Source organism: Lolium rigidum, chromosome 7 (genome assembly GCF_022539505.1).
Source record: "Lolium rigidum isolate FL_2022 chromosome 7, APGP_CSIRO_Lrig_0.1, whole genome shotgun sequence".
Taxonomy (NCBI): domain Eukaryota; kingdom Viridiplantae; phylum Streptophyta; class Magnoliopsida; order Poales; family Poaceae; genus Lolium; species Lolium rigidum.
This window is the reverse complement of record NC_061514.1, coordinates 223,432,766-223,451,133: the sequence shown is the minus strand read 5'-3', so window position 1 is coordinate 223,451,133 and position 18,368 is coordinate 223,432,766.

Sequence of the window (18,368 nt, the reverse complement as noted above, 5' to 3'; positions counted from 1 at the left end):
TTGGCGATGCGCCGAGATTGGTTTGTTTGGGGTTGAACGTGAGTTGTTGTTTATTCCATAAACCCTAGGTACATATTTATAGTCCAGCGGACTTTCTAATGAGGGTGTGCACTAAACCGTGCACGAGATAAACTCTAACTTTTAATCTAGATACAATCTACCATAATTAAAGATACACGGGCAACTTAGCCCAAATTCTCCGTGCGAGGCCGCTTCATAGATCTTCCATGTGTAATCTTTCAAGCCCATCTTGATCGCGGCCCACCTCCTGATTTAGCCAAAATCTGGTGATAACACATGCCCCCCTGGTTTTGGTAATGATAATTTCAAAACCACTCTGTTTTTTCCTCAGAGGGGTCGTGTCACGGCAGAGCGGAACTGTCGCAGCATGCCTCATCATGACGACTTGCCTTCCCAACTTCTCTGCACGATTTGACAGTTTTGGCACCATGTCCTCGAGAACTGCTCGAAAATTAAAAACCCCCAATCTTCGCCGAAGAAGAAGAACGAAGACAGCCTCCACCCCGCAGTGAATCCCTTCTCCTCCGACAAGGAGGAGAAAAAAGGAGAAGCAGCGAAGGCCAAGGCCTCCCCCTCCGCCAAGCTCCCGCCGAAGAAGCGCTCCCGCATGTGGGCGGACAGCGAGGACGAAGATGATGACGAAGAGGAAGAGGAGGAGGATGACTCCTCCTCCTCCATCGGGTATCCGCCGACCAAGCGCTTCCGCTCCTGGGCGGACAGCGAGGATGATGATGATGACGAGGAGGAAGAGGCTCCGGCCAAGGGCTGGGGCAGCGGCGACGAGGAGCTCCCTGGGAGCAGCGCCGACGACGTCGACGGCGGCGATGACGAGGACAGCGACGACTAGTAGTATAGGACTAGTAGTAGGAGTGCACTAGGCACCAGATCCCTCTTTTGAGAGCCATCGGCTCTTTCTTGTAAAGCCGCTCCTTGGAATTAATGAAATTGTTCTTTCCATTCATCCTTTAATCGCTCCAATTTCATTCCTTCCGCCTGTCATGCTAAGACCGATAGCAACGCGTCGGACTTCTTTCCTTTTGAACACCGAGGAAACCGGATTCTAATTAGCTCGTAGGCTAAAAACTTCTCAATTTTTAGGCTGCGATTAGATATCTGACCAAAATTCTTCGCAATCCCTTAGCCGACAACAACTCATCGGCTATTTTGAGAATCCAGTCCCTTTCCTTTTCTTGCAGCAACAGCACAGTCCAAGCCCTGTACTAGACGACGGCTTTTCCTTCCCAGTTCCTCCCTGAGACGATCATGATGCAGCCGCAGCCGAGGTGACTCTAATCGGCTCTTAAAAAACAGGTCTGTTGCCCCCCGAGTCTCAGCCAAGGCACGACAGAGACGAGGATACGCAAATTAGCTGTATGGACCTGGGCTTGATCATATCTGAAGGGGCTTCTATGTAGAGCCAGCCGATCTCGCACATAAATCGGCTTCCCAAAGCGTAGAGCCGACCGATCCGCACATAAATTGGCTTCCCAAAGCGTAGAGCCTTCAAGGTGAGCTGCCCCCCGAGCTTCTTTAGTTCTTGCTGGCTAGATCGGCTCCTTTCCTTTGGTGAATCTAATGCAATCCATCCTTGACCTGATCCGCCCGCCCATGCTGCTCCTGATATTATCCTTGAAGAGAGGATCTGAGCTTCCAAACTGCTCCATTGAGGAGTTCCTTCATAAAAAATCTCCCTTTGTGCTCCACTGATCCTCTGATCGTAACAGTTACTCCCCTTGAGTCGATGGCCATGCATCGGCTTTCATATCCTTAAGTCGATGCCTCGCTGCATCGGCCGTGTTCGAAAATTTTCGAATTTTCATATATTTTTTTTATTTGGCCGATTTTTCTTAATCGGCCCCCAATGTTTCCTTGCACGTATGTTCTCACATGTTTATCCGCACATGTTCATCTGATTATATGCCCCCGAGCCGATACCTCGCCGGATGACCGCAGATATCGGCTTGTATGGATAGCCGAGGCACCGCACTTGTACGTCGGCTTCGCAAAAATCCACACCGACTCTCGTCCGCCGACGTGGCCACCGCTCAGCAGATCGGTGCTGAACGCAAGCGGAACATGTGGTGAAAGTAATTTTGGCCGATTGCTGGAATCGGCCTCCATATTCATTGGAGAGCCGATCGAAGGTCCCGTAATGTCCCTTCATAAACTTTTTGGGGCCGATCACAAGGATCAGCCTCGCCTCGGTTTGCTCATTGGTTTAATCTTGCTATTCGGTTAGGCTGGATAAAACCAACCCAACCTCCGACTTGATGCGCTTGCCGTCGTCCACCTTGAGTGCACCGTAGAGTCGTGGAGCACCAAGCTCCGTCGGCAAGACGAGTACCATGTTTGTGCCAGCCCGATGTCTCATCATCGGCTTTCCTCTCGTTTGGGGCGCCACTCCATTTTCCGTGGACGACCCTCTTCATCCAGGGTTCGCTGAACCTTTGCAGCCGCATCAGGTCGTGCCTTCCTTAGCGTATGCGGGTATATCCTTTCGGCTTCCTCCAGGCCGCGCAATCGCTGAACCCTGCGCTTTTGGGAAAGGCTGAGTCCGTCGGGGCACCACCTTGGCCGGTGGTACCGTCTTCTTCTACTTCTCCCTCGTCTTCCGAATCCTCAAGATCTGCCCCACGAGGTGACTCAGCGCGTTTGCTTTGTGGCGGGAGAGGCCCTAGGCGCTCGAACACAGACACGTTGGTTGCCTCCTTCTTCTTCTTGTTGCATTCTGGGCAATTGCCGATTGTGGGCAATCGGCTCATTCCTGAATCCCAGCAGGTGTCCGAAGAAGGGGCAGTCCCAGGTGTCCGGCGTTGTCATCTTGCTCCCTTGATGTTTCCGTGGCACAGCGCTCGTGCTCCCCCTCATCGCGATCCTCGCCGACGATATCTTCTCGGCTTCTCTAGCCGGACGATCTCCTCTATCATCATAATTGGACCGTCGGCGTTGGTCATACCGACTCACATATTTGTTGAGGAGGTGATCGGAGAGGGGTCGCCGATATCTTATATTCTTCACCTCTCCCTCTCGTGACATAGCGCTTGCCATCATGACGGAGCCGATCGCGTGGAGCGGCCTCCTCTCGTATTCTTGCTATGAGAGCAGCTGCCCTCATCTCCATCTTTGCCGAGTGGTTCCCGTGTCCTACCATGTTGATGCTGAACGAGGGACTCGGCCGGCAACCCTCGGGTAGGTGACTTCCACCATGTTAACGGCGGGGAAGGGTTGGGTGTCGACCTTCATGGCGTACTCGGTTGAAAATTAGCCGCCCCTTCTCTATCGCCGCTTGGATGTGCCGACGCCACACCCGGCAGTCGTTGGTGGCATGGGAAAGCGAGTTGTGGAATTTGCGTACGGCTTTCCGTTTAGCTCCTTCGCCGTGGGGAACTTGAGACCTTCGGGAATCGTCAACTGTTTCTCCTTGAGCAGGAGGTCGAAGATTTGCTCGGCCTTGGTCACGTCGAAATCAAATCCCCCGGGCGGCCCCGGTGGCTTTACCCATTTGCGGGACACGGGGGTTCCTCCCCGAGTCCACTCAGCCACCGCTATTTCTTGGTCTCCCGCGGCACTTCATCTTCCTCTCGTATCGACCATGACTACCGCACGCTTGAACTTGTCTTGGTACAGGTCCGGGTGGCGCCGTTCATATGCCGATAGTTTCTGAACCATGTGCGCCGGCCGAGGGATAATCCGCTTGAGAGGCCATGTCCTTGAGCTGTGTTGCAAGGCGGCTACCGCCAACTCGATCGCTTCCTTTTCAGCTTATACGAACCGAATAACATCGGTTCCTAAGATTCCTGAAGCGCTGGATGTACTCGTCACCGTTTCCCGCGCTTCCGACGTAGTTGTGCTAGATCGGCAATGCCGCACTCGGAAGCTTCGAATGGTATTGCATATGGAACTGTTCTTCCAATTGCTTCCAAGACTCGGATGGAGTTTGGCCGGCAAAGAGGTGTACCATCCAAAAGCCGATCCCGTGAGGGACCGTGAAAAGAGCCTCACGCGAAGCTGATCCGACACCGAAGCCGGTCCTAGTTGAGCCAAATATCGGCCGACGTGCTCGATGGAGCCGGAGCCATCCGATCCACCGAATTTGGAGAAGTCGGGGAGCCGATATTTAGGTGGCAGCGGGATCATCTCGTAATCGTCGGGGTACGGCTTGGAATAGCCGATCGCTCTTCTTTTCGGCACCATGCCGAACCGGTCTCTCGGCATGGTACTCGATCTGATCCGCTGTGCTGGCCGTAGGAGTTGCACTCGAAGATTCGCCGGGGTGGCGTACTTAGCCAGCCATGTTTGCTTTTCCAGCTCCGAGCCAACCGGCAGGAGCTGGGCTCGGGAGTTTCGTCGGTGTGGCGTACTTAGTTAGCCACGTCTGCTTCTCAAGCTCTGTCGCCGACGTTCCTCCCGTCTTCGCCGGAGTCCCCGATGTTGTGGCCTGGTTTGTGAGTGCCCAGTCACCACAATCTGGGCACATACGTGCACGCGTATCCTTGAGGGATCTCCTTAGGCGCCTCCATTAAGAACCGGTAGTCACTAGGGTCACCACCAATCTTGTAGACGAGGAATGCCGGTGTAGTCGGCACTTCAGCAGGTGCTGCCAACGCATATGGCAGCGGTGGACGGGACTGGAATGGCAATTCTCCTTGATGAGTCCCGAGAGCTGGTCCCGACGGCGAGTACCGGTGGCTCATGATCTCCGGATTACGCGCAGAGCGACACGCTCCAACACGTTGACCAAGTTTTCGCAGTGGCGATGTAGCGAGTTAGCCACCAAGTAGTTGATCTCCTCGCCGCAGTCCCCTGGTGCGTTCCTCCGACGGGCGCAGAGGTCTATCCCATCGAGAGCACCTTGCGGTGAGAATCCCTTCCATCCGATGCCATGGGAACGGGTTCTCTCGAAAAGAGCCGATGAGGTCGGCTTCGAGGGTGGCCTTGATCTCGTTGTATTGCTTCTTGAGCTCGTCGTGCAGCTCCTCGTAGGTGACTGGCGTGCCGTCCGCCATCTCAGATGTAGATGGCGCTGTGGTTGATGTAGACGATTGTCCCACCGGGCGTGCCGGAATGTGTTGACTGCCAAAACCCACCGGCGGGCAGCGGCCTTGTCAACACCGTAGAGCCGGGAAGAGCCTAGAGCCGCGGCTGGCCGAGACCCCTCCGAGCGACGGCCCGCAATGCTCTTCTCGGTCACACGCGGCGATGCGAAGTGCAGGGCGTGCCACCTGACCTATACCTGGTCGTGAAGGTGATGGGGATGCCTCGCTTAGTTTCCCCGCAGGGCATACATGTAAACGTTAAATACGAGCCTCGATCGGCTCTCGAGTTATCTCCGTGAATCGGCTCAAAGAGCCGATCCACCCATGATTCGTACGGGGTGCACGAATACTTGGTGGTCCCGCTTGATCAAGATAAAGCTAATTAGATCTACGACGATTTAGGGTTTTCACCGCATAATCGGATCATCCTACTCCAGGTTGGGCCTCGCGGCCACGCACGGTGCTCGTAAGCCGATCCTAAACAAGGCCTAAAAACCAACATGAAGTTGATCCTCGGAACATCCTCGTTTAGGACTTGCGAACGCCACCCTACGTGCCACCGGATCCTCCCCCTTTGTAAGGCCTAACTATTGCAGATATTAAACTAATCCTTGTAGAACAAGGAGCAATCGTAACGGATCAGATCTACTAAATAATGATCAAGCGGGTGCCGCCCCCACACCTGAGATAGGCGTGAGGGCGGCTAGATATGCAAGGGTTGCACTACGTAAGCATGCTTAAACGAAGAACAAAGCTAACCCTAACACATCTAATGATAACTACGTTGCTCGCCATCAAAAGCGCTTCAGTACGAGCAACGCATGAACAACGTGCTTAGTGCTGCCTAGATCGCAAGATGCGATCTAGGCAGCATGTCGCTTACCCGATAGAAACCCTCGAGACGAAGGAGTTGGCGATGCGCCGAGATTGGTTTGTTTGGGGTTGAACGTGAGTTGTTGTTTATTCCATAAACCCTAGGTACATATTTATAGTCCAACTGGACTTTCTAATGAGGGTGTGCACTAAACCGTGCACGAGATAAACTCTAACTTTTAATCTAGATACAATCTACCATAATTAAAGATACACGGGCAACTTAGCCCAAATTCTCCGTGCGAGGCCGCTTCATAGATCTTCCATGTGTAATCTTTCAAGCCCATCTTGATCGCGGCCCACCTCCTGATTTAGCCAAAATCTGGTGATAACAGGGGGCCAAGACAAAGAGAGTTTGGAAGAGAAGGATGCGGCAACAGGATGTCTGATACCTAAAATTCATGGTGGAATAAGGCATTAATTGAGATGTTTGCTATTAGTTCTAACACTATGCTCGGATGGCGAGGGGCAGTTAAAGATTACCTTCGGTGCCGCAGACCGTTGCGTTGGCGTTGGACGATTCCGCCATCCGATTCGCCGGCGGAGATGAATCTGCGCGGTTGGGGATCCGGGATTCGCGTTGCCGTGAGTTGAATCCGTTCGATGGGCAATTGGAGATCTGAGTTTGGTCCTTTAGACGAGGGTCACAGGTTACCGTTTGAATTTGGGGAATGTCCGCTTGGACCCGTCTAAATAGGTAACGGAGTCCGGCCTTATCGGCGTTTTATGGTAAAAGACCGATGCGTTGCTATCGGCTCTTTGTGCGTTGACCTACTTTGACAATCGTAAAAATCAGACATAGAAGCATTCTTCATTGATTAAAAGAGGGTTTTTTACAATAAGAGCCGATTGCTCACAAAGGGGAGATCTGCTACCTAATGTACTACTACTAGCCCTATTCTAGTAGTCCCTAATCTAGGGGCCGGCGCCGTCGCTGCCGTCGCTGCCCTCGTCGTCGCCGTCCTTGCTGCCATCGGCGTTGCTGCCGGCGATGTCTTCGTCGCTGCTGCTGAAGCCGTCGGCAGGGGCTTCTTCTTCTTCTTCATCGTCATCGTCGTCGTCCTCCGACCCGGCGCGGAAGCGCTTCGCCGGCGGGTATTCATCGGAGGAGGTGTCGTCCTCCGCTTCATCCTCTTCGTAGGAGGAGATGTCCTCGCCCCAGGAGAAAGCGTCGTCGTCGCTCTCTTCCTCCAACTCCCCGTCCACGAGGAACTGGAAGTTGTCCTCCCCGTCGGTCAAGGATTCGTCATCCTCTGACCTGACGGCGAAATCCCAATCCGCCTCGTCCCACCACAGTGGGGCGCGGGCCTCGTACGCCGCTATCGGGTCGTACTCCGGCGTCGGCTCACGGGAGGAGGAGGATTGGGAGGAGAGACCCGAAGAGCAGGAGGCAGAGGAGGAGTCCATGGTTGCAGAGGAGGGGAGTTTCGATTGCTAATGCAGAACAAGAGGATGAGGAGGCAAACTGCTCGGATGAGGTTAAATGAAGGGGATACAGTGGAAGATGATTCAATGCTGTGGCGGTTTTCGAGGATGCGGTGCCAAAACTGTCAAATCGTGCAGTACGGAGAAGTTGAGAAGACAAGGCATCATGATGGAAGGGTACTGTAGCGGTTTTGCTCTGCAACGCGTAACCCGATGAAGGAAAACAGAGTGGTTTTGGAATTATTATTGCCAAAACCAGGGGGCATGTGTTATCGCCGGATTTTAGCCAAATTAGGAGATGGGCCGTGATTGAGATGGGCTTAGAGGATATGCACATAAAGTGTTTCTGAATCGGCCTCGTGCGAGAGTTTGGGCTAGATTGCCCGTATATCTGTACATTATGGTAGATCACATTTCAGTTTAGAATTAAGAGATAGAGTTTGGTTCGTACACGAGTTAGGTTTATTCCAAAGATAGAAAGTCTACGGACTATAAATATGTACCTAGGGTTATTGAGAAAGGAGGACGATCACGTTCACAACAAACACAATCTAGGCGCATCTCCACCCCTTGTTTCGAGGGTTTCTTCCGGGTAAGCGTCATGCTGCCCAGATCGCATCTTGCGATCTGGGCAGTATCAGTTTATTCGTTGTTTTGTGTTGCTCGTACTGAAGCCTTGTTGATGGCGAGTAATACCGTTATCATAGATGTTTTGGGGCTAACATCGATACTTTTCTGATATGTTTGCTTAGTTATGCTGCCCCTAAATATCTAGCTGCCTTTGCACCTATCTTAGGTGTAAGGGCAACATCTTGCTTGGTCTTTATTTAGTAGATCTGATCTGTTATGGTTGTTCCTTATTCTCCAATGATTAGTTTGATATCCGCATGGTTAGGCCTTGCAAACGGGTTGAATGATCCAGTAGTGCGTAAGGTATGGTTTGCCGATCCAAGAGGGGTTGTTCCGGGAATCGACGCTGTGTTGGTTTTTAGGCCTCTTCTAGGACTAGTTTTCTGTTATCTTTCGTATCTGCTAGGCTCAACTACGCGTAGGACGTTCCAATTATGCGGTGAAAGCCTAGACTGTCGTAGATCGATGTAACTTGGTATTGATAAAGCAGGATCCCCATGTTATCGTAGATCCAACACGAGCCATGGGTCAATCGGTTCTTTGAGCCGATTCACAGGGTAACCTGAGAGCCGATCGAGGCTCAGATTTAATGTTTACGTGTCTGCCATGCAGGAAACTAATTGAAGCAATCCATCACCTTCCTGACCAGGTATAGGTCAGGTGGCACGCCCTCGCAATAGCCAGGACGTGTGCCGGATTTTGCGGGCCGTCGCCCGAGGGACCAGGGCCCACCAGCAGTTCTGGGAGCCTCCCGGCTCTTCGTGTTGCTCGTCGCTGCTCGCCGGTGGGTTTTGGCAGGCAACATGTATATATGAGGCTTTCCATGGATTTGTAACTACCTTTTCCATCCAAATGAGATTCGATCGATATCCAAAAACTAGGTAATATTTGTACTACAATTACTGTGCTATACTTTGGACCTTAAAATTTCAATGAACCCTTGTAGTAATTAAGCTACCCTAGCTAGCTATTAGGATTTTATCCACTTGCCACATATATATTCAAAATTTACCGTTGATATGAATGAACAAAGCCATCAAGTTATATCCTATTTTGGAAACTTCCAAACACATTCAAAAAATCCAAAGATAAAATAAAATGTGCGCAAAGTTCCTTTTATACATATTAGTTTCCATGAAAAATAAAAAACTATTGTAATGATAGTTTGCTAGAAAAAAATATTCACACAAAAATGCTACCATGTATGTTTATATGTTGGCTTTCAAATACCATGAACATATGGCATATATAGTGTTTGTGGCAATGAATCCCAAATTCGTACATAGCTAGGTGTATCTTGTCATGACCAACAATATTGCTAATTGGAGTATCCAACTTTTACAATGGATATATCTAGTCTTGAATCTAGAAATGGTAAATAGGCATTTTTAATGGAAAATGTTAATTGAAATGCTTGCACGTCATTGCTAATTAAGGTATATATAAAGGAGGATTCGTCGGGGACTTGGCCAAATCCATTCCGTGCCCTTCGTGCCCAAATCCATCCCACGCCCTACATTCACAAATCCATCACGCGCCCTTCGTGCTCAAATCCATCCCACGCCCTTCCCGCTCAAATCCACCCCGCGCACTTTGGTCGAAACCGTAGCAGCGCTCCCTCTGCTACCCGGCGCACACCCCCCTGCGACGAGCCCCTCTTCAGGCTAAGACAGGGACGTCGGATTTCTTCCCTAGATGCGGCCACGCAGGGACTGTACAGCGACACGTATGGTGAGTTTTCTCCTCTCTCTCTCTCTCTCTCTCTCTCTCTCTCTCTCTCTCTCTCTCTCTCTCTCTCTCTCTCTCTCATCCTTATCCTTATTTCCTATGTCTATCGGTCTTGCTCAGCTAGGCTATGCGCAAGAACCCTAATTGCCAAATCATGTCTAAACCCTCCCTTCCCTCAAACCCTAAATACCGCATAAGATTAGGGCATAGTTTTTTTTAGCGAGTTTAGAGTCAATCCTCGTAAAAACACTACATCCCCATAGGATATGTAATATTCTATTTTTATCCATCTTCTGATGTCACTATGGCTTGACCCGCCATGTTGTTTATGTGGTGTATTGTCTGTTGATTCTTGTGTTTGTGGACATACGATAATTTTTTGGATGTAGCTTCCTAAAGTTTTAAATTTGTTGGATAATTAAATTTCCTACCATGGTTTTTCTTCCTCCTATGTGTGTATGTTTATTTTGTTTTATGAAACTAGCTATTGTTAACGGCTTTTACTGCAATGAATTGTTGATGCTCACAACATCACATTTGTCTTTCAATATACCCTGCAAGCAGTCCGTGGCTCCCTGCATTCATCAGCAAATTCAAGTGTAAGGTCATGCCAACACACTGCATCTATCCAGTTCATTTTCTTAGTTAACCATGTTGATGATCCATGCTTGCTATATTTCACTGATTATCATATATGTATAATAATTGTTCATGCGAACTGTATTCGAAGTTCCTTTGCTTAATTAATCATTGGGTATTCCACTACTGCTATGCTGATGATCCTTTGTTGATTTATGTATGATAACTAGACAATGGTGATTTGGGTATATCCATTTTCTTGCTAATTTATTATGTTATGGTAAATTGGTAATTTCCTGTTGTATGTGATAGTAGGATTAATTCATTTATGTATTTCGGTTCATAGTTTAGTTAGTACAATATCTATACACTTTGTAGATTAGACATATATTCCTCGCAAACAAATGTTGGTTTAAAGCGGGCAGAAGACCCAGGCACGAACCACCAAGAGTAGAGCAACGAGAAGAGGGTGCCGAGCACTAAGAGACCAAACAAGTTGAGAAACTAGACCCAACATGTCACCCGAGTTGATAATTAAGCTGATCTTGTTAGTCCCGTAAAGGTTGCAAATGGGTACATCATCGCCGCATGCATCATTGTTCGTGAAGGCATGAAAATCATGTGCACGAACTTTAGGGCTAAAGAGCAAGAGGTATTGAGGGAAGCGCTTTTGAGCAAGTTTTTTTTGATCGATACCAGTTCAACATTGAAGGTGGTGAAGAGGCAATGCAGAGAGTAAAAAATAAAGTCATGTGCATATGGGGGTTGGGGTTAGGGTTTAGGACTGTTATAAAGAAGAGATGGCATCATATACTAGAAGACGATTGACACGGAAATTCAATTCGGCTCCCGGGTGCGTATGCACCCTCTACCAAAAAATCATATTTCGAAATGTTGAAAAATTTTAACAAAAAAATTTACATGTACATCTTCATAATATATATGTTTGTTCGCCAAGTTTCACGAAAAACCAATATTTTTTGTGGTCTATATAAAAAAGAGAAAACTTATCTTGTGAAAAGCATTATTTTTAGCACTGAGTTTTGTCTTTTTTATACACGTCACATGATAAATCGATTTTTTATGAAACAACTTTGTAAGCGTGTAGCACGGGAAGATTTACATGCGAATTTTTGATTTCAATTTTTTTGAAATTCAAAATATGTGTAAGATGCATTTCAAAATAGAGGGAGCATATGCTCCCATGTTCCAAAACACCACTCCCACGATTGACAACAGTTTATTACATCTCACTCTTCCTAGAATTTCGAGATGTTGAGTATATGGGGAAAGCACATGCGGATGAAGATCATGATGAACCACAACCTTGACAGACGTGGTTACAGTAAGAAGCGTAAATTGTGGGAGAATTAGGATGCCGCCGCATTAGAAGCCGGAAAATCCGCACGTTTATCATACTTGCACCAGGGCCCACAAAGGACTTCATGAGGGCCTGCGCACAGATTCACCTAATAACGGGGGAGCGATCTTTAAAAACGAAATTCTCGTGGAAGTGCACGATAAGCTGGTATGCTCTTACTCTAAATTTTTGGTACATATTTTTTTATCGAACGGGTACATAGGTAATTTTTTATTTCTTTAGTTCATTTGAATAAATGTTATTTCTTCTACTGTGTTTGGTTCTACGCTTTCATACCAGTTTTTGTGATTATGTATATACCTACATATTGTACGTAAAGGGCAATTCTTTTAATCCTACATACTGCGATGATGCTTACATTCCCTTGGTTAGAACATCACTCTATTAACGTTGAACTCTTTAAAAAACCTATATATGCTCTACATGCATGTTACAACCTATTTAAAGTTGTTAACCTTAATCATATTACCTGCAGAAACAGTACTATGAGTCCCTTCCATGTGAAAGCTACCACAATGGCATCGATAGAAAGAGGTTGGAAGATCCTCTCCACCTAGCTTTTGGCAGGAAGGTGACTCATGCCGGTCTGAGATTCGTCGGGCAAGCGGATCCCTGGGAGTAAAGTTTTCCTGAAGGCCTAGGCGTTCCAAGTTGAGGCGAAGATACATGAATGATGGTTCTTGTGATCCTCATTTTCAGGCATTAGTGGATAAGGCGGTGGCAAGTGCCTTGGCTAAATCAGGTCTGGTACAAGGACTTCCACCCTTAGTTCCTCGCAACGATAGTATGCATGGATCAAATGAGCAGCCCACCTCCTAGTCCATTATACCGAGTAGCAGTGACTCCCTCAAGTGGTTCACCCATGGGTCTCCTAGTCCACGCGATGACATTAGTGTAAGCGTCATCGGCTCAACCCCACCCCATTGTTGGAATAGTATAGATTTGGCATTATAATTGAGTTGGTCACAAACTATTATAATTGAGATAGTCCTTGTACTGTCTGGAAAGCCTTGCATAAAAATTATTAATAACAATATTACTGGGGAGCTCATGAATGGGGCATTTGAGCATTAATGACTTCAATCTCCCCCATGCTTGGGCAATACTTTCCCATCACGAGGATGAAAATTATAAATATAATTCCAATCTAAATGCATTTCATGAGGAGGATAAAATTTAGAGTAAAAGATAGATTCAAGATCCTTCCACTCCGAATGATGAGGATCATCTAGTAGCTAATACCACTCCCTTGCTTTGTCCTTAAGTGACAATGGAAATAATTTCTTCATGTCATTTTCTCTTGATAAACCTGCAACCTTAAACAACTCGCGGAGTTCTTTAAGTTTCAACAAGTGATCACTTGGATGGACTGTTCCATCCCCTGCATAATGTTCATCCATGATCTTTTCAACAATTTTTGTAGGTATTTTAAAAGGAATACCTTCAGTAGGTTGATTTAAGATATCACAAGCATCATTAGAATTATCACATATGGGAGATACAATATCATCAGATAAATTTTTCTCCTCTAAAGCTTCCCCAAGCTTAGACTTTTCCATAGCGTTAGCAATAATAGTGTTCAAAGATTCATACTAATAACATTGCTATTAGCATGCAAATAAAGTTCCATATGTTTTTTTAATTTTCTCTTCAAACACCTCATGTCCTAACTCAAGATAAATACTATAAAGCTCTATAATTTTGTTGTTGTTTTCCATTAAACCTAACTAGTGAAAATAAAAACAAGAAACAAAAAGATATAATTGCAGAATCTAAAGGAAATAACTTCGAGCACTCACACACCGGCAATAGTACTAGAAGATAGCTTAGTAGCCAGAGGATGTGAGTATCTTTTACCTTACCTCCCCGGCAACGGCGCCAGAAAAGAGCTTGATGTCTACGCACGCTTCTATTCTTGTAGACAGTGTTGGGCCTCCAAGTGAGGTTTGTAGAACAGCATCAAGTTTCCCTTAAGTGAATCACCGAGGGTTTATCGAACACAGGGAGGTAGAGGTCAAAGATATCCCTCTCAAGCAACCCTGCAATTAAGATACAAGAAGTCTCTTATGTCGCCAACACACCTGATACACTTGTCAGGTATATATGTGCACTAGTTCGGCGAAAAGATAGTGAAATACAAGTAATATGGATGATTATAAGTGGTAATTGCAATCTGTAATAAAAATGGCAGCAAGCAAACATGAAGCAGAACTGGTTGTAAATGGTGTTTCAATGCTTAATTAGAAACAAGTCCTAGGGATCTTACTTTCACTAGTGGACACTCTCAATAATGATATCATAATTGAATACATAAATATCATCTCTTCACTATGCTACTCTGAACCACTCTCCGGCTGGGTAACGAACACCAATTCACCACGTAGGGCTGCAAAAACACTCCTTAAAGTTCGCGTTCCAAACCTAGGGACACCCCACTCTATCACTTTGAGCATCCAAATATATTACTAACAAACACCACAATTTCATATAGACATCTAAGTCAAATTATAACTCATGATAAGCATTTCTGTAATCTTTACCCTAAGAGACACACACGGTGCGCACACTGTCACCTTCACACCGTGGGGCAAGGTGTCTCCGAAGATCACAATAATAAAACCACTTGAGTAGCATAATAGATGAAGAGTAACGTCTACTTATTCAACTAGATTACAAATATCATGATCACATAAAGATCACACCATGGGAGAGAGATAGACCACATAGCTACCGGTAAAGCCCTCAGCCTCGGGGGAGAACTACTCCCCCCCTCATCATGGGAGTTAGTAACGACGATGAAGATGGCGGTGGAGTCGACGGAGATGGCTCTGGGGGCAATTCCTCGTCCCGGCAGGGTGCCGGAACAGAGCTTTATGTCCCCTGAAACTTGTCTTCGATGGCGGCCGAGCTTCGGAACTTTTCGTGGATAGAGGCTGATTCATTTAGGGTTTTCGCATCGGGAGGCAATATATAGGCGGAAGGGCGAGGTCGGTGGGCGCTTGAGGGGCCCACACCATAGCCAGGCGCGGCCAGAGGTAGGCCTGCGCCATGGCATGGTGTGGCCACCTCGGTGCCCTCCTCCGTCTCTGCTTTGGACTCCGTCTTTGTGTCGGGAAAAATAGGAGGTTTGGCTTTTGTTTCGTCCAATTCCAAGAATATTTCCTGTGCAACTTTTCTGAAATACAAAAACAGCAGAAAACATGAACTAACACTATGGCATCTTGTTAATAGGTTTGTTCCAAAAAAATTCATAAAAATGCCAGAAAGTGTAAACAAAACATGTAGAAATTGGTGTAAAACAAGTATGGAGCATCAAAAATTCTAGATACGTTTGCAACGTATCATGCACCAATAATATTATGTCATACAATATTTTTGTTTCACATATTTCTTATTTCAAGCTTAACAATTTGCACACGGTTTTTTGTATTACCAATACATCTGTGCACAATGGTCTGATTTCATACATTTCTTTCAGGGACTACAGAATTCATGATCTACTTCGTAGGTATGTTCTCTTTTATCAGATCTCCAGTTTCTATTATGAACAATCTTCTAGTTCCTAGGAAGCATGTTCTTCTGTATCCAATTCTATCATGTTGAATATTGTCTATTACAAGACATGTGTATCTGTTGCTATGCATCTTACCCCAATCAGTAAACTTTACTCTTGTTAGTGCTTTCCATTTTTAAAGGAAACATAGACATAAGTCCTGATGAAATATTTCACAGTACTAGTACAAACTGATGTTGTTTAGAAAAACGCATGCACCTCTGTACCAATAATCTAATATCATACAATAATTTTGTTTCATATATTTTGATTTTGAAGATTAACTATTTGTGTGGTTTTTGTATTGCCAATATATGTGTGCACAATGATCTAATTTAACCCATTTCTTTCAAGGATTATGGTTTCGTAGGTATATTTTTGATGTAGCCCCGGTCACCGACGTCGCTACACCAAGACCATCAAGTGCAGCCCCGCCTATCGTCGACGCTACACCATGGCCAAAGAGTCCCCCAAATGGACCTTCAACCCTCACCCACGCTACACGCGACAAGGTGAACTCCTTCCTCTCGATACTCGACCTCGTAGACACCTTGAATGGAATGCTACCTCATGTCGACATGTTATATGTCCTTAGGTACAAGAGTCATCGAGGACCGGAGAGGAGGAACACCCATGGTGCAAGGAAGCAAGGGAAGGGAAGAGGAGCCATTCATCATGGCGCAAGGAAGAAGGAAGAAGAAGAAGGAAGAGGAAGAAGAGGCGAGAGGAGGAAGGCCGCCCGGTCACAGGCCCGGTCTGACCGGGCTCCTGACCGGACCACCCGGTCACAGGCCCGGTATGACCGGGCTCCTGACCGGCCTGGCCGGTTTTCGACCGGAACATCGACCGGTGCCATCCGGAAGCAATCCCGGGGCTCCCGAAGCCCCGCCCGGTCACCGTCCGGTCCAGGATCCGGTTGTGGACCGGATGGACCGGTCCCAGGCCCGGTCCAACCGGCCCTGTGACCGGATTTCTCGGGTTTGACCCACCAACTCGTACCTTTTCGACCCAGGTCGCCTTGTATGCCTATATAAGCCCCCAGGTCGCCCCCTTACCTCTTTAGACATGATTTAGGCTTAGAGATGACTTTGAGCTTTGTCTCCCTAGGGTTTCATCCCCTTTGTATCAAGGCTACCCTTGTTGGATGATTGGATTTGTGAGTGTGAGATTCTAGTGCTACCCACTCTCTCTCCCACTCCTAGATTCATCTCCCTCACCGATCTCTCACTCCGGGATTCTACCGCGCGTCTCTCCCGGGTTGATTCTATTGGCGTGGTCCATCGAGCCACGGGGGTAAGTATCGATTGTATCGGGTTGGTGTGTGATACGTCCAAAACGTATCTACTTTCCCGAACACTTTTGCTATTGTTTTGCCTCTAATTTGTGTATTTTGGATGCAACTAACACGGACTAACGCTGTTTTCAGCAGAACTGTTCTAGTGTCTCGTTTTTGTGCAGAAATCCAACTTTCAGGAAAAACCTCGGGATTTTGACGAAAGGGCCTATTTTCCCAGAATATTGACGGAGCCAGAAGGACAATTGAAGTGGAGGCCCGAGGGCCCCACACCACATGGCGGCGCGGCCCAGGGGGGCCCGCGCGGCCATGTGGTGTGGCCCCCTCGGTCGGCCTCCGACGCCCCCCTTCGGACTACTTATTCGCCTCGACCTAAAAACGCACAGAGAAAAGTGGAAGTCGCCAGAAACCCTCCAGAACGCCGCCACATCGCGAAACTCCGTCGCGGGAGCCAGAAGTCTCCGTTCTGGCACTCCGCCGGACGGGGAATTGGAGGAGATCATCACCGCCATCACCGCCAATGCCTCTCCATCAACCAGCAATGTTTCCCCCATCCATGTGTGAGTAATTCCCCCGCTGTAGGCCGAAGGGGATGGTAGGGATTGGATGAGATTGGTCATGTAATAGCATAAGATTGTTAGGGCATAGTGCCTAGTGTCCGTAGATGGTACTTTTATGATATTGTTGCAACTTGTTATGCTTAATGCTTGTCACTAGGGCCCGAGTGCCATGATCTCAGATCTGAACATGTTATTATTCCATCATGATATTCGTTGTTTATGATCTTACCTGCAAGTTGTATACACATGTCGCTGTCCGGAACCAATGGCCCCGAAGTGACAGAAATCGGGTGTAACACCCCACTTTTTGCAACCTTGTTTATTTGTTCATAGTGCAAAAATTAGGGGGAACAAAAACTTTTTCTTAGACTATAGATAGATGAATTGCCTTGATCTGTTGGTTATGATGAATTGCCTTGATCTGTTGGTAGATGAATTGTCTTGATTTGCTTGTTGAGTTTTGTCTTGAGCTACCTCTTAGAGCAACACCCCTAGTGGTTAAACAAGCAACTCACCAAATAAAACACATGTGTGGCTTAGGAAGAATTGTTTTCCTTCTTACTACATCAAACCCTCCCGATGACAACATGAGTGTGCCATCTTGATTTTCTCTTTGTAGTACAAGATAGCTAAATCATCCTTAATTCAAAACTTGGGATCATCTACCCCTCATCACATCCTTCTCTTGTACCCACTCATCCTTGTTGGATTTGAGGCCATGTCGACCATCTGTGTTGACAAGCTTAAAATGTCCAGACTTTGGCAATTGATCTCTAAGCACCCTCAACTGTTATTGTTGACTTCAATGCATGGATCTCATCTATGCAACATCCTCTTCAACCTCCGCGTCTTGCATGTCTCAGTCAATCCTTGCAACTCATATATTCAACTCGATCTGGTATCCTATCCCATGTTCCAGCACCAGATCACTTCTTCCTCTTTTACCTCTTGTTTTTGTTTTCATCCAAGTTTATCTTCACAAAACCAAAAGTGGAATGATGGGTACATTTTGTAGCCACTATCTACCCTTGAGAACACCTCCCCTAAATTAGTTCTCTTTCTCAAACCCCTATTGTTTTTCCTTCTCAAGTTTTGATCACAAAACTACTTCTAGTTTTATTAAATCTTTTCAAGATATTTCTTCAAAGAAAACAAGAACTGAAATGGGTTTTGTTTCTCATCCCATTTCTACCAAGTACTGGTTTCTAAAACTTTTCTTTCTATTTTGCTTTCCCTTTTCACAAAAAGGCTTGTTATGGTATCTATACCATTTCTTGTTTATTTTAAG